Consider the following 16,284-nt stretch of genomic DNA (forward strand, 5'->3'; position numbering starts at 1 on the left):
CCCGGGAGAAGAGAGCGGTACACATTTGTAGTCCTGCCATATAATGCTGTTGTCATTGTGTGCCTTGTGTTGCAGATTTGGATGGAAGCAGTTAGTGGTGGATCTGGTAGACTAATTGTGTTTCTCTTCTAGCGAAACACTGAGACGGAGCCCTTTCACGCCCTTCTTTTCTGACAGCACAACATTATCGTGCCGTTAAGCCTAGAATAAACATTAGCGCTCTTGCAAAAAAAAGAAAGAAATGAATGTAGGAAAAGAAAAAAGGATCAAATTTAGTATGAGAGCACTTCCTGTCATGAGCTCCGTAATGCAAAGGTAAATAGACCGGTGAAGAAAATTATTCTCAACGGCTGGAAATATGTGCTTTGTGGACAGAGATATATAGCAAGAATATGAATATCCATTGAGCGGTACAGGGAGAGAAAGTGGGGATTTATTACCCGTACCTGATACAGGTCAATATTTAGAAGCCCATTAAACTGCTCGATATATTCTGAACACAATCACAGATTCTGCGTGCCGCAGTTTTTCATACTGGAGGTTTACAATATAACCGGTCCTAAAGAAGTGCTGAGCTTCTAGAAAATAGTTATAATAATCAAATTTTCCATATCTCAACTTTTAAAACTTTTTTGTAAGCTTATCTCAATATTTGTTTAATTCCACGCATCCACCAGACTTTTTTGTGATAATTTACTCAGACAGCCATAGTGTGGTGTGATTATTATTAGCATGTCACATTAGTAATCACTGTTCTACAATAACTAAACAGACTTACGTGCCTCTATACAGCAGGGATGTGATATCGTGATGTACGAAAGGATCCCACAGATTTGTGGTAACAATAATTTATTTACTCAAAATAAAACCTTAGTTACCAGCCCAATAATTTGATTTAACATCACATGCTTGTTTCTGAGGAGCATACAAAAACAAAACATGAAAAATGGCTTTCTTTTCATACAAAAATGGTTCTGTCAGTCTCCCAACAAAAATGATTCAGTCAGTCTCCAAAAAGGAAAAACACATCAAGTGCAATCCCATCATGCACTATATTCTCATGCAAGTCATCTAAAAATGTTGAAACAATATGACCGAATAATGACAGTCGTTATAATTTTATCCCTTTTTTTCCCTTTTTTTCAAGAATTTAAGATTCAAGCTAAATATATACATAAGGGAAGTGTATAACTACTGTTAAAGGGGTCATATGAAACGGCTAAAAAGAAGATTATCCTTTGTTTTAGATGTAATGCTATGTGTATACATGATTTAAGGTTCAAAAACGCTGTATTTTCCACAGAGCATGCTTGTTTGTGTCTCCTCTTTGCCCCGCCTCTCTGAAACGCGTCTTCTAAACAAAAGGGGCTAAGTTGGCCAGAAAATTGGCTAAATTTATTGAGATGGTTGGACAATTTAGGAGGGCTGGGCGATATATATCGCGATTCACACTAATTACACATGTCTAAAACGATTCCAAAATCGATTCTGTGTTTTAAGCACAGCTCTTCTGTGAACTCTTTGATCACTAGGAAGTACTGCTCGAACAAAAAAAACTAAGAGATTGAGTCTTTTATAATGTGCATTTGAAAAAGCAACACTTTTCATGATCACATGATCTTGGATTTCAAGTTCTTATGACGCATTTTGAATCAAATATGGTGCAGGATTTTGATGTAATCTAAATGCAAGTACAATCATTTAGTTTGTATTTCTTTTACACTATTTTTGTCTGTGATAAATTTGATTTAAGATGTTTAAAAGACAGTATGAGACCATTTAGTTTATTGGAAATTATGTTAATTTTGTTTAAAAACAGCTACTTCTTCATAATTTATCATATAACATTATTTCCTTGATAAATATCATGTGGAGTGTAAAAAAGCTTAAATAAGACATGCTTGCGTTCCTTGTGGAACAAAGGGCCTCGGCAACAGTCGGCAAAATTTTTCAGTTCACCCCACGACAGGTTGCAGCTTCTCATCTCCGCCTCACAGGATCGTCTCCAGGTGATCTAAGGGGGGCCAACCCTTCTCTTCCCCTTGGGGTTCCAAATACTGGTATTTCCTGGTTTTGTTGCCTGACGCATCACCCAGTCGACCACTAACAGGAAAATCATTGGGGACACCATGCATCCTTGTCGGACTCCTGTTCTCACCTCAGAGTCCTCTGTCAGTTTGCCGTTGTGGATGACTTTGTAAGTGTCGTCTTCATATATTGCCTGGATCAGGGTGATGAAAGTTTGAGGGATTCCATAGTAATGGAGGAGCTGCAAGATGGTTTCTCTGTCTATACTATAGTGTTGCTATCTGATCTGTGCACGACTTGTCTTTCCTGAAGCCGGCTTGTTCTGGTCTAAGTTTTTCCTCCACTGCACCTATCAGTCGGTCGAGGATAATGCGGGTCAGTACTTTACTAGGTACTGACAAGAGCATGATGCCGTGCCAATTTTTGCAGGTTCCTAGGTCTCCTTCAATGGGAAGTTTTACCAGATGTCCCCTTTTTCCAATCTGCTAGTACTCTTAGTTCCCTCCTGACCTTCTGCAGTAGAGGCAGCATGTTGGCAGTGGCTGAAAGGTCTACCTTGAGAGCCTCTGGAGGATGGATTCAGCGCTGGATTCAGAGTGCACATGCGGCGCTGTCAAGGTAACATTTGGCCAATAATTCCATTTGTGAAGGGAGTTCCTATCGAATACACAAGAGACAATAATGCCCTACACCCTCCAAAGAGTTTACTTCAAGGGCTCAGCCTTTTAAAGGGAGTAGGGCGTAGGGATGCTCCCTTCCGTTTGGAAAATGCCCTCCGTGTGTAAATCGTTCCTCTGTGTTCCATATTCTGAGTATCTGCGCAAGATAGCCCTCTGGCTTTCAGCATTAAACCGTAATTCATTGAGGAAACTGAGCATAAGAATTGCACAATATATCGTCCCAAACCTAGAATGAATGGGAAACGAGTGCACCACTGTAGTAGTGGTGGAGAGGATTTTTGGCGTGGCGACCCAAAATGAATATTGCGGAAACACTGTATACTTTAAATCACTAGATCATAAACTTATATCCTAAAACCTGAGCAGTGCATTTTTTGCCTTTGATTTCAAACCTTTGGCTCCATACACAGTAGGGCTGGGCGATGTGTTTAAAAAATAAACTTCATATAATATGAAACTCAACTTCAAAATCATCGCAACACCCGATAATATTGTGTGTGTTTGACTTCATGCAACATTGTGCAGACTGTCAATCTGCTGATACGGACTGGGAGGGAATTCGTTCCGGACCCTCCAAGTGCCAAACAAACACGCACAAAGGAGCACCACGCGCACAAACTAGTGCTGAAGTGACTTCTTTCATCAGGTATACCACGTAGATAAACCATTAAGCTTTTATGCAGTAGAAAAATATTGCAGGTGTCTTGAAATTTCATCCTACCCATCAGATTATCCTACCAGGCATGCGCACATCAATGTTACGTAATTTTTTTTGCACTCTAAAATCATTCTACCCGTTTATTTTATACTGCTACGGGAATATGATAGTCTATTTTTGTTGTTTAATCATTCTACATATTATTTAATACCTATAGTACAATTTGATTGGGTGTTTAGCTGTAAATGAATCCTATATATTTATTTTATGCTGGTAGGATAATCTGACAGGGTATTTACACTGTTAAATTATTTTATGTGTTTATTTTAAGCTGGTAGGACTATCTGACTATCTTTTGCATTGTGAAATCATCCAAACTGTTTTGTATTTTGTATTTTGTCGATGTGGTTTAGATTACATTAAATTTTGGAAAATTCCTAGTGATTTTTGGAAAATCTGACAGGGTAGGACAATCTGTGCAGCGAACTCAAGAAAACAGCAGCACATTCAACTGACCGAACGAAACAGAGTTTCCAAAATTCTGTCACTGTTACTGACTGCCTGGGCATATGAAAATTGACGTTCACACTAAAGCCTACATCGCATGATAATGTTAAAACGCGTATTTTCCATTATTATCAAATCAATTATCATCTGGTATCTGTCTGTTGTTGTAATAGACATCGAGATATTTGCGAGACATCGGCTATATATAATAACATTGTCAAATCGCCCAGCCCTAATACACACATATTTTTGTTATGACTACTTTTGGATTCACTACATTAACCAAATACCTAATGAGGGGACTTATTTATCAAAGTTGTGTGAAGGCCCCACATGGAATTAGTTGGCTGAGGAAAGGAATCTTGTGGACAGCACTGCGGTTGGAGGAGCTCTTTCCATATGCAACGCAATGACACGGCTAGTCCTTATCAAGGCAGATACACAGAGCCAATCAGCCGCATCCCTACTGCCAGCTCTTCCCTTCATCATTCAGAAAGAGAGAGAGAGAGAGAGAGAGAGAGACTCATTTACACCCGGCCTCATCTCCATGTCCACACACTTATTAACAACAGCAGCCCCAGCGGGTCATGTCTCATGCCTCATGCCTCAGTGGGTCATGCGACAAGCCTGGCTGCTCTAACACACGGCATGTGAATGACACCTGAATCGTCAAAAAGGTCAAGACTGCCACAACCTTGCTTGATCCTACAGTTAGCAATACTGCTCATGATTAGCTTCAAAGTCATATTAATTCAACCGAACAAGGTTCTACTAGTAAAACAATTAAATAAGACATTGTGCCATTACAGAGAACTAGAAAGGAAAGAGCCATCTATAGCATACACTATTCTATTTTGAGTCCTTAGGAAAGTAATTTTTATTTGGAACACAGAAATAAACATTCCTACACTATACTTTACACTGTACTGGTTAAAAAAGGGGCATTGCAGCAATAAACTGCAAATGTATAAATTGGGCGTTAATTAAAATGAAAAAGATATTTATTTTGTTTACAGAAACAATATTTTAAGTTTAAGTTTTTTTTCAGTGTAGGTGGTCGCAGGCCATGGACACAGTCAAGCCTGTTTAACTGTCATATCTTGCCAATTTCAATTAATTTAAACCAATAAGTCAGAAAACTTTAAAGCTATACATGTGTTATATATGAAACAGGATTAGAGTGGCCAATTCATATTTCAAGTATAATTTTTTTCGTACAAATTCCTGAAAGGAACCACAGATGCACTTTCAAAAAATTATAGATTTAGAGACTTAAGGTCTATTCATTTCCTTATGAACTTCATTTTCACCAGCTAAATTCTACTCCGTGGCAACGTTATCTAAAAACCTTTGCTTTTGAATAACCCACAATGTTCAATTTTGACACATACTAGTAGAAAAAAGACAGGTGTTCGTTTTCAACAGAAGCAGAATGGGCAAAAAAATGCTTGTGTTGTGTGTCAGCAAAAAGTACACAAAAGTGTGTGAGTGTGCTTGAGGCTGCATTTAGTCTCTATATTCAGGTTTACAAGATGCTAACCTTGCCTAGAGCATGCTCTGAGCTATCAAACAAGCATATCTAATGTATACTTTCTTGTAAAAAGGTGAGATGTGAGCTTTTCGCTTCATTAATTAAGATAAGGGCCGGACAGTAGCAAGACAATCAGACAGTAATCAGAAAGTTAAAAGGACCTGTTAAAAGCCTTAGTTAAGCACGATGAAACCTTGCTGTTAGAGAGTGCATGGTTCAACAATAAATATAAATATCAACTGTTATGATGGTACCACTAAAAAAAATGATATTACATGACCAAAAAAGTTGGTTCAATACCACATCTTTAATCAAACAAAAAAATATACTATAAAAAGAATAATTGATCCTTGCTATTATTATTCTAAAATGTGCCTTTAATTTTGCGACAGAAAAATACAAAAAAATGATGAATCACATTTGTCCGCTCAACTTTCACAGAGTTCAAACAATAAAATAATTTCTGCTTTCAACTTGATTCTTTTGTCCAGAATCACATTCATTGCAAGTACTGAGGGTTTACTTTTACAAGGAATTTGATTTGGTGAATTCCTGCTTAACAATGACTTATAACTTATATGAATACGTACTGTACAATACATTTTGCCATTCACTCTAACAAGTCACACTTGTCAACTAAGAGTGCTTAAAGTGGCTTGCATTCTCATCCAATCAGATTCTAATTGTATTCATAACTAAACTATTTTTTTTTGTTTTTTTTGCCTGGCACGAGCCCCACCGTCGCAACTAGAGACACTGTAAGAGAAAGACAGAGGGAGCTAAAGAAATGGGTGGGGGGTTGAGGAAAGGTCTTTTATTTCTCTCCCCTGTAGCTCATTAGGCTTCTAGCTGTCCTGGAGGAGCAGCTACCGTTGACAGGAAAAATAAAAAGTGGTTTACAGGGCACATGGAGGGAAAGCGGGAGAAGAAAAAAACAGGCCACCCTTGCCGCTCATTATCTGCAATTCACCTTCAGACTCAAACATTTTTCTTAATTAAAGACGATTTGAGGTGCGGGGGAAAAACAGACGGCGATAAGCCGCAAAGAATCCAAATGACTCCACCGGATAGTAGTTAGGTGAAAAAATAAAACCTCTCACTTACTTGAGATAAGAAGAGTTATTTTCCACACACCAATAAGCCTAAAACTTATAACCATCAATGTTCCTAAACAAAAACTCAAACATTGTATCTTAAAAGCGGAAAAGTGGAGCACATTCTGAAACAGAGAACACAGTGGGTTGCTACCACTGCTGTAAGCGACAGAAATTTGCTATGGATTTTTTTCCATACTGCCGAGCACAGCGGAGCCACCACCCCAGTGGCAGAGCCACGGTTAGTGTTGTCAGGCAAGCGGGCGAGTGCCCAGCAGCTCTAATACTCTGTAAACACCACAGAAGAACTGTGTACTCCCTCTCATCAGACCGACAGGCCGAAAGAGCTTTGAGTCGTGACCTGCAATTGTCCGTAGGAAACCTTGACAAACCTCATAGCTCTTTCCACGCTTAGGTGGCTGTTAATGTCATGTTGCGGCGTGTCAAAGCGGATGGGTGATGACTTCCCCTCGCCGCAACGCGTGCCACCATCAAGGGCCTGAGAAATCGCTCCGGCACTATTGTTGCAAATTGCGAGAAGTTTGGAAACTTTGAAAGTGAACTTTCATTAATCTGGCAATTTTGGCCAGAAAATTTTAGGGAAATAAATAAATAAGAAAAACATAATGTGACAGGATGATGGGAGTAATTGGTCACACTTAAATGAGCATCCAATAGCCGTGCCAATCAGAACAATTCAAGAACGTTCCATTATTATGGAAGCAATCACAACTCATTGGCATGGAGTTCTTTCATTCCAATAAATGGCTATTCAGGTAGCTTCTGTGCTTCGCCAGTGGGAGCCGATGGCATGTATTTCTGCCATTAATGCCTCGGATGGCCGCAGTCGCCTGGGCTACAATCAAGAAATTCTGGAGAGAGGTGATGACACGCTGTAATTTAGGGCTCTTTGTTTCAAACAAGAGGCCCCTCTCTTCTTTATAGACAGACAAAATGAGAGCTCCGTCAAAGCCGCCAGCTCGTGTTTCCCTTGTCTCTGGTGAAATGAGTTTCGCTGAGGCTTTCATGGAAGTCAAAAAGACGAATGTAATTAGGACGGCACAGAGTGGCACAAGTTGTGTGGCCCCCTCTGTGCTCCTGACAGTGTTATTAAACATGGCCAGACGCGAAAGTGCGGTCGACGGTGCGGGAGACAAAGAAAGAGAAGCCTGTGTGTGTGAAAGAACACAGTACTTATATGCAAAATAATTGTATTGTTCAAAATAAGTTAACATATTAGATCGACCCCATTGGTGAAAATCTCTGCAGCAAGGGCTCACAAATCTCAGAAGACTGATGTAAAACGAAACTGTCTTTAGTATCTTCACAACCCGCAGACCGTCTCACAACAAAAGCGGGACGCATCTAGTGTATCGCTAATGACGAGGAGGGGCATTGAAAAAAGCGGACAAATGATGATAAAACACAGACACTTTCATAGAAGAGTAAAGAGACCGAGAGAGAGAAACAAAACGGGGAACCAGAGAGAAAACAGTGAATGTCTTATAAAGGGCATTTATGATGGATGAAGCTATATTTTAAAAGGGCACGTACATTTCATTGATAATCTTTTCTTCTGATCAATATTGTCAAGTAAAAAACATGCACCATGTTTTCCATAAACACAATTCTTTGCCCTTGTGAGGGTTCTTCAAAAACGTATATGCAATTAACTTTTAAGGTGTTATTTTTAAGGACAAGAGAAGCTGTGAATAAAATATGATGTAAAATTGTTTTTGTGAGATGAATAATGAAACAGGAGAAATAACACCAGCCTTGATGTTCAGCTCAACAACAACCTCTCTTTGTAATCTAGTTTATATTTATATACATACTGTTGGTCTAACATTTGTCTCACAATATGAAATCAAGGGATGGGACAATGGCAAACATCCACTTTACCACAAAAATATGGGACACTCTTGGCCTCTGATCCTCTGATATGTCCAACATGCTGTTCAGCTTCAGAGAAATGCATGAACAGGTTCAACACAGTAATATCCCTCAGTTTTTTTATTACGACTTACAAGATGAACTATCTCTGCTCTGCTGATATTAGTATGTGTCATTAAAGGGCACCACAACATTTATCTAAGTCTCTCTTGATGGACACTCTCAGGGATATCTGTTGTTACAGGGGGAAAAAGTCCCTTTGATAAAAATTTGATTACAAAGCAGCTGTTTCCAAAAAAAATGCCAACACAGCATTTCACACATAACTTGAATAGTCTGCCTGGTTGTCAGAAAGTCAGTGAGACATGTTCACACACTGCACCTTGTACACTACAAAATATTATTAGCATTATTATGGGGTCATATGGCGTGTTTTTATGTGTCTTTGGTCTGTTGCCCATACATGTATTAGACACGTAAAATTGCAAAAATGAAAGTGTCGGAACAAAAGATGCATTCTATCTAAAAGCGAATTCGCACCCAGACCTGAAACGCCTCGTGTAACCACATCAACCCCACGAATCTATGTCAGTTCATGGTATGATTTGACTAAGAACCTTACATAATTTATACATATTGCATTACATCGAACACAAACGATAATATTCATTTTAGCCATGTCATTTGACACCTTTAAGTTTATTTAAGTGAAATGCATTTGGAGAAAAAAGTAGTTTTCAGAAACCACATCTTGAACGTTAATGCATAAGACAAGTAATAAACAACATACAGTTTACTAATGCAATTTTGTTTTAAATAGGACATGTATAGCATCTCCACACACATGCAAAACCATTACCACCCTTCTAAAAGCCAAATAAAAGGTGTGATAGAATTTAAAACATGAAGCTCAATTTTGCTTCTTAAAGTCCACCAATCCTCAACAAACTTCCAAATGTGCTCTTGTGCCCTCTTCTGGGGCCCGGAGGAAATGTCTGTCCAATAAACAGCACACCTTATTCCAAACCATGGATGATGTGCTCTTATACTGCAGGAAAGGTCACGGGTATTACGACAGGTAAAGAGTGTGCAACAAAGTCCCTGGGCAGGTAAGGTTTGCTCTTGTCACTGTGGTGACCGGAGAGAGGCCTCTCAGCACTTTTCAGAAGACATGGACACATGACCTCAAAAAGGAGGGTTACATACAAGCATTTAAACTAAAATAAGCATATGGATAACGAAATGTAGTCTGCACATACATACACTCCAATGCACAGTAAGTTGGAAATATGTGCACAAATCACGAACATACTGTATTATAATAACTATTAAAAGTGATTAAAATGAAAATACAGCATTAAAGTGAATGTTAACTACAACATTTCCAACACAATGGATTACAACATAATCCAAAATTTCGGCCCATAATAATAATTTTACGTAATTTATTTAATTTGTGATGAAATTTTAAGGTTTAAGGATGATCTGAGAATGAAGCGGAACTGAAGAAAAAAAGAGTAGAAAGCCATCTAAAGCAGTTTTTCTCAACTGGTGTGTATATACATATGTATATATAATACATATGTACGGTGTATATATATATATATAGAGAGAGGAGAGAAAGAGAGAGATATTTTATTATTTATATAATGTGGGTCCCATAGTCAAACCAATTTAATCTAAAGCATTAACATAAGGTAAAAATAAAATCAGTTTTTACAGAATAAAAAATATATAATACTATACAATTAAAAAATATATATAAATAGTATTTTGCATTCATTTCATCATCACAAATTGTCTTAATTGATAAGTGACATTGGAACGTTTTTTTTATGATAGGGCAGATTTCCAAGATGCGGTTTTGAATAAACCAACATGTTAGTCATCTTATGCACTTTTAACCTCTATCAGCAGTTTCATCTTGACTCAACTGAATTGTGTGCCGTCAATAAAGCAAATGTTTTATATAAAATATTAAGAAATGATGTAAGAAACTTTTAATAAACTGCAACACACAAGCTTATCACAAGTGGACATTTCATTATTTACTGCAGAGTGTTAATAAAAATCTTCATAGTTGCACAACAGCGGCTACCTGGGAACACCCAGAGAGAACAAATCACTAAAAGCCATAACACAACACAATCTGCTCCTTTCACAGGCATCAGCATTTGTTTTTTGATAAACGGGCAACTCAATAAACAAAATGACCCGCATGCAAATGGCTGTCGATGACACATCGCAATCTCAGAATGGGAAATGCTCCCGTCTCAGCCTGTTGAATCCACACACAAAAGAGGCTTCGCTTTTTTACCTCCCCAGTGACAAGTCACTTATTTCCGACATCAGCAGCGAAAAGCTCCTGTCTGACACCTTATGGGACTGAAGTTGCCCACGGCCCTCTTGATAAAAAGGACAAGAGAGACATTTATAGAAACACGGTTTTATCTCTGCATCTTACACCTATTCCTTTAAATGAGCTGTCACACACTGCATTTACTCACAACTTCCCTATGCTTAGAAAGAACCACTGCAAAGAATGCGAGGAAAAAAGCATTATACTACAACAAAAATAAAACAATGCACCTGAGATTTATTTCAACTTCAAAGGTGTCACTCGCGGTCGACTGTGATTTCCAACACACCCAATTAGTCTTACTAAATATAGCCGACAGCCTGTGAGTGTGTATGTGTGTAGGAGTACTTGTGAGAGTGTGCCACGATGATGGTTACCAATGGTAGTTAGGGAGTGTTTGGGAATACACATCTACTGGACTGCCAACATACTAGAGATTTAGAGCTTGGATAACAAGACAGAGAGGATATGGTCCATGGGCTGCGGTCTTCAGCCACTTATTACCATCTACCACAGGCGTCAAAACGAAAGAGTCGAGTGTAAACTGGTCCTTCTTTCGTATCATCATTATTTCCTCCTAAATGTTAATCTACCAAAGTCTTGACTCCCATTCGATTATTTATCTTGTTATTATATCTTATGTTGACCATTCCTAATTTAATACTCTGAAACCACTTAATAATATTCTGTACATACAGTAACTAGGGCCTCTATACTTTGTCACCTTTGCCACACACTTTATTGCATTACATTAAAATCTGCCAATAAGCATAAAACGAAGCACAGGACCACTGCTCTCCTCTGTAGACCATAAACTCATGCATAACACATTTTACACCAGATCATTCCTTTCCCATAGAGAAGAGCATGTGGTGGATTTAAAGAGAAGTCATTAAACCCGTGTGGTCATCTTTAGTCAAAAGCCCCATTCTATTTATTTGACATGTTTCATACCCAGTGATCTACCCTATAATTGTATGGCATCTTATGATTACTCAAACCTGGTCAGGATGCTATTATAGAGAACAATGCTTTCACATTCCCCTGTGCAAAACATAAGGTTTGCTTACATACAGCATCTTATGATATATTGATATATGATACTTTAAATCACTGAAACACTGTTAAGTTACCTGTTTTACGCATAATGGACACTGTATGGACAAAATGAGTTTTGAAAACGAACATACAGTAAGATACCACAAACACGACAAGGCATTTAAAATTGTAATAAACCTATTTTTAGCACTGTGCAAATTTGGTGGAAAACTCACCAATGGTTTGAAGATAAAACCCACCTTTTCTGTCACGCAGAACATCGCGGGCCTTTAAATCCACGTGTAGTCCAGATATCAAATGATGACAGACGTCAGGAGACTCGTTTTTTAACTCCTGCTCTTTCTGCTAAAACTATAAAGTTACATTAATAAATGCAGACCTCATGAATTAACGTTAATTTATTAAAAAGTCTGATTGAAATAATGCTGCGCTAGTAACGTGACTGTAATTTGTACCTTTGCTTTCCGTAACGTTAAACCGCCTGACATGGAAGAACATTTTGTCGGTCGGATTATAAAATAATGACTGTACTACGCCAGTGTTACGCCATAACCCAACAAATAAATAGTTTTATAGATATTTAATAACGCTTTTTTGTGGACTTCGATTCCGCGCGCTTTTTTCCTCCCTAATCACGTACATGTACGTCACTGCCTGCGTCATTGCGTAACAAAACGCTTTCTACACCCGCCCTTAAAAAACTGAAAAACAAATTTATTGAAAACGCATTCATATTAATTTGCATGTAGGCTATTTAAAATATTACTAAAGCAAAATGAAGACGAGTGGTTAAAACACGATACAACATGGCTGACACGAAGGCAAAGCTAGTCCATACGGCTTCACTTGAAGTAATTATATTGAATTTTGTGGGTTACACATGGGTTAGTGTGTTTCAAAGTGTTAAAATATAATTACATACATATTTAATATTTTATTTTAATTATTAATAAAGTAAAATTAACTGTTTTTTATTTTTGTTTATTAATGAGTGCAGCAGGTTTTAATGGTGGAAAGAGTTTGCGAATTGTGGACTACTGTCAGTATTAAACGTAATTGTATTAAACTTAGTTACGTTCAGCCTTACTAGTGAAACTTGAAGAGCACTTTCAAACACCAAGCCATCAGGTCTCTTGAGCCTGTTTGTTAAATGTCCGAACAGTGGAGATATAGCAATTTAGCAGTAGATAACTCTCTCCAACATAGGTCCATCCTGACGGGTGCGGCGGGACCTGAGAATGGTGCTGTGGTGCGGATCCGAAAGCACCGCCATAAGACTTGTAAAACAGGTCTGATCAGGCTTTCTCCCTGTCTCAACTCTTACGACTTGACTGGCATGACAAGGGAGGAGGCTGCTCAAAGACTAGAACGCGTGTTCTTGTCAGGCCGTTCCGGTTTTCATGCGGGTATTTCCTAGCAATAAGAGCAAGAGGAAAAGGCGTCGATGCCATGCCAGCTGAGTGAATATTCAATCCGCCTTCATCTTCAGTGAAAGGTTTCATGATTTTGCTAAGCTGCAAACTGACAGGCTTGACCGGATTGATCCGTCACGCATGTAGAAACTCAACAAGATGCAGAGACCGTGCGAGATCAATCACAGTGAGGGAAAAAATTAAGAGAGCAAACACTGAAGCAGCTGAATAAATAGAGCAATTCCCATATATAATAACCATAATAGAGCTAAGATGTGTTTAATAAACGTATGTTTTAATAATATATACTGTTTTTTATGAAGATAATATAGGAATTCATAAAGCACAAACAACACAAACGTTTAGTAACAACACAAAAAAATCTTGGTTGTCATCTCTAGTTAGACATCAATTTTGAAAACATATCCAGTAAGAAGTCACAAATGTTAAAATGATCTAATCCAAAATGATGGGAAATTTACTGTCTAAAGGGGTGTTTATCCAACTCTCATCACAGCTTGTTCTAATACAAACTGGCCAGCAAACAATTGCCATTGGGCTTTACAGATAAGTAGCCCACTTTTCAATCAGCGTGTCCTTTTATTCACGAACAATCAGTTCGGTAAACTGAAAATGCAATTTATGGGTAAAATCAGGTCCTATTTGCCTGTTGCCTCATGTTGTGTGGATTTGATTACTGTGAGCTGTAATAAGTAAGAATGACAGAACAGCCACAATAGCAATAACATTAGCAAGGTAACAATATGAACAATTCACTGATAATAGGAAAAAATCCAATAAGCACTTAGTTGTGCCCGTTGTCTCTATGAAATTTGCTGATGGAATTGTTCAAACTAAAAGCCTTTTTTTAGTCACTCGTTCCGCCAAAACAAAATATTTCAGATTTTTGTCCCACTTTAGCATTTAGATAACATAAGCCATGATGCTTATGAATATAGGGCAGAAGAATGAAATAATCCTGAATATGACTGGGCACAGAATATAACTGATCAAACACCATGAAGCATGTGCCAATGAGTTATTGGACAAATCCTTAACCCCGGGAAAACAATGCCAAGCCAATCGTGGCTTTTCTTTGAAGCCTGGTCCTAAAAGTGAGCAGGAGGGAGCTGAGCTCTCCTCCTGCTGCTCTGGCATAAGCTCGCGCGGGTAAATTATGAGTCCTGGGTTGCATCCCACCCGAGATGAGCATTTTTACTTTGAACAACATTACGGCCTAATTCAAACCGCGGCTATTACAGCACCACCAGTAAAATAAATCTGGGGTTGGGCAAACTAATAAAAAATAATTAAAGAACAAATGTGTTTATTCAATGTCACACCAACATTAGTGGTGGAAACATTGTACATACGGAAGGGTGCTGGAAAAATATTGCATGAAGAGTGAATATATAAATCAAAATAGGCCTCTTCTGTTTACAGTATAATTGGCGTGTTAAGAATATATGACTCTGTTTGCAAAGGCATAATTACCCAAAATGGTTTCATGGACGTAAATGAAAATCTTATGTATTGTTACATTTTCACTTAGCCTACAAAATAAAATTAAAGAGACAAATTTTGCTATTTCTCGTTTTTATTTTTGCTGTATTGTGTGATAAAGGTACAATGCTCACCAAAGTCTCATTGTTTTCTCTGTGACTCTCCATTACAATATGTCAATTTCAACTACAGTTTATCAATTTAGCTCTTTCGTGAATCACAAAAAAGCACTTTTTTCCATTAAGTGGAGACTGGGACTATCAGTCCCCTTTCCTTTCTGTTTAAAATCTTTACAAATATCTTTTAAAAGTCATTTTGCCATGTAATGTTTTGCAATAACAACTGAATAAAATGATGTTCATTTTTACATAACACTAAATACTGAATCTTTAAAGCAAATTGAATTACACAAACACTATAGTCTTTTGTGTATTCCACTGTGAAAATTAACTTCAGAATGAAATGAAACGAAAGGTTTCTGAGATTAATTAAAATGAATGTCCCTTTCCTGAAGTTGCAGTTTGCTGGCTAAGTGTCCTTGTGTCCATTAGACTCTGATTAGTTGATTCATATAATAAGCAATCCCTTCCACTTGCTGCAGTAATTATGAAGTAAGCAGAGGAAAATGAGAAAGCCAGAAACTCTTTCTTTTCTTTCAATCATTACTATTTATGAGTGTGAGCGTGCATGTGTGTCACTATACTAACTATCAATACACACAGCAAGATGATACCTATTGCTTGAATGTCTGTAGATGGAAGAAAATTAAAAAAGCATTGTCAACGTGTGATGAGAACAAGTTAAGAGGATAGCATTTTTGTAATTAGACTCTTCTGGAAATGTATTTATTTTAGGATGTCCAATATTCCAGTATTTTCTACTTCACTTCAGAGTTGATGCCTTTGAAAAGCAAGGTTGTCGACAAGTAAAGATGAATGAAAGGTGCTTACAGCTGGTATCTACCGTATAGATTTTTTTCATGGCCATGAAGTACAGGAAGTGATTATAAAGTCATGAAATAAGCATGTAATCCTTAAAATATGCAATAAGCAGTATTTAATTCAAGTATTTGGTTGCTGTTTATTTTTGACTTGTCAGCTGATCAATATATTTTGGGGGAAATATTTTAATTCAAAATATTCTATGTGATTTAAATTATATTGAAGATACCACATGTTTTATTCCTGACAGCTAAATATTTAGTAATCTTATACCTTTATGCAGTATTTTTATTTATGTGGGCAGTGCTCATTATATAAATTATAATTATAACAATAATAAATATTTTAAAGAATGGGATTGTCATGTTTATTTTTCCGTTACAATTGTCCTAACTTTCTAAGTATCACTCTTGCAGATGTATTATAAATCTAGACATTCTCAATAAAGGGTCATTTATACATTCGGAACCTTCAAACATTTAAAATGTTTAAACATATTACACAGTACACAGCACATGACAATCACTTTAAAATGTAAAGAAATTAACTTGCACCAGGAGATGGCAGCACAGTTTAGATTTTAGCCCACTACAAACACAAACTGTCCATTTCCACTTCT

At 37.5% G+C, this 16,284-nt stretch overlaps 1 protein-coding gene across 1 annotated transcript in view; it reads right to left on the minus strand.

Moving 5' to 3' along the window:
* Window positions 1-12,424, minus strand: part of LOC130434362 (teneurin-3) — a 578,467-nt gene extending 566,043 nt beyond the window's left edge. Inside the window, exons 1-2 of the mRNA XM_056764479.1 lie at window positions 12,265-12,424; window positions 12,049-12,160 (exon numbers count right to left, since the gene is read on the minus strand). The gene's annotated coding sequence lies outside the window, so the exon portion shown is untranslated. The remainder of the gene's footprint in view (window positions 1-12,048; window positions 12,161-12,264) is intronic.
* Between the last annotated feature and the right edge of the window lie 3,860 nt (window positions 12,425-16,284).

The sequence above is a fragment of the Triplophysa dalaica genome, chromosome 2 (assembly GCF_015846415.1).
Source record: "Triplophysa dalaica isolate WHDGS20190420 chromosome 2, ASM1584641v1, whole genome shotgun sequence".
NCBI lineage: Eukaryota > Metazoa > Chordata > Actinopteri > Cypriniformes > Nemacheilidae > Triplophysa > Triplophysa dalaica.